This window comes from Etheostoma cragini, chromosome 5, assembly GCF_013103735.1.
Source record: "Etheostoma cragini isolate CJK2018 chromosome 5, CSU_Ecrag_1.0, whole genome shotgun sequence".
NCBI classification, from domain to species: domain Eukaryota; kingdom Metazoa; phylum Chordata; class Actinopteri; order Perciformes; family Percidae; genus Etheostoma; species Etheostoma cragini.
Window position 1 is genome coordinate 8408930 of NC_048411.1, and position 1900 is coordinate 8410829.

Below are 1900 nucleotides of genomic sequence, written 5' to 3' on the forward strand. Positions count from 1 at the left end.
GGTCCCCTGCTGGAGCTGCTGCCCCCGCGACCCGATACCGGATAAGCGGTCGAAGATGGATGGATGGATGGATGGATCCCCCCCACCCTGTGTTACAGTTCTTTTTAAATATTTAACTAAGTAACATTAACTTAAAGTACATTTTAAAGGAACTGCTTATTACTTTTACTTGAGTAATTCTTTAGATAGGTATGTTTTCTCCTACTTGAGTAATATTTCTTCAAAGTATTAGCACTTTTACTTCAGTACAATATTTTAGTACTTTTTCCACCTCTGCTAATTCCCACACTATCCAAAATTGTTCTGGCAGCATCAACAGCTATTTCTATTTCTCCGATTTCCTTTTAGCCTTAGCAGCAGTACAGTTAATCAATATGGCAGAAATGTTAAGAACCTCACTTTGTCCTTACATAAATAATAATCACCATGCTTTCTACCTGATTTACTGAGTTGAATCTTTACCTTTCTAGCTGCTTCATTGTGTCATAGCCTTCACTTGAACTTGTTCTTTATGACTTCCAATTTCTTTCTTTCTCTTCGGACAGTCAGCTTGCCATGCTTTATGATTCCCCCCAAACTGATTACGACGGGTTTTTTTTTTCACAGTTTCCGTCGCTGTACATCTCATCTCCACATTTACTACATATCCCCATATGCAGGTTTCAGGCAGATTTTCTGATTCAAAATCTAACATATCAGATCTATTTTCACACTACTTTTTACCACTCTTCTTCATTCTACTTGCATCAAATGGAACAACATCAACAACACCCTTTATTAGAACTCTTCTATTAAGAGAGCAACATGACAATATCTAAACTATCTAATCTAAAAGTGATTTTGAGTGCCTTCTTCAGCTGTATCTTTGACACACACACACCAACACACACACACAAACACACACACACACATCAAACAATAACTACACATTTTTGATATGAACTACTTTTAGATTGTCCAGTTTGTTCTTAAGCCAATTTGTGACTTTAGGTTTCATAAATAGTAAATAGTATTAACAGTCTATGGTTTCAACCCGCAAAACTTCCAAACTGTCCTTGCTACCAGTAATATTCCAGGCAAGTGGACTTTTTGTAATTTTCGTTATTGTCACTGTAATTTAAAAATGGATATCGTTCTGCTGCTCATTTTAAACTTGTCAACCTCTATCTTCCTCCTCCTTCCTCCAGTGAGCCTCCCAGTTGTTGTTGTTGTTTTTTATAGTACACCACTTGGTTTGCTGTTTTGTCGGAACCCTGACCTTTAAATATGTCATTAATACAAGTATTTGTGTTTATGAATGATGCGTATAAACATGTTGAGAAATGATAAGGAACATAAACAGGATTCCACAGAAAGGTTTAATTGTTGTTTGGTGGCTTTAAATTACTTTAAGCATTTAGGGACTGTGTAATAACTGCTGTTAATGGTAACCAATAAGTCATTTTGCCAGGGAGAAACAAAATAGACAAAGTCCACATTATCTCTAGAACCTTCTCTTAGCCAGCCCCCCAGTAAATACAGTTAAGGTATTAAATATGAGAGCCGATAAACATCTATCTGCACATAAAGTCCTACTGTAGTTATGCCACTAGCCATACAAGACATAAATGTGACAAATCTATTTATCTGATTGAAATTAATTACTAAAACTAAACTAAACCATCTGCCTCCACATAGATTGCTATGACCACAGTTCAGAACTTATGAGAATGTACATGATTTTGGTTTTGTTACTTTGTTTATATTTTTCTTTCAGAATTTGCCGGCACTGGTGCTGTTAACATTGCCTCAGGCCTCTTCTGAAGCCCATGTGGGCTGTTCCTGTCGCACGAAAACAGAGAAAGCATACTTGCCTATTGTGGTCATCGTGAGAAGGGGTGAGTTAATGTAACGAATCAGA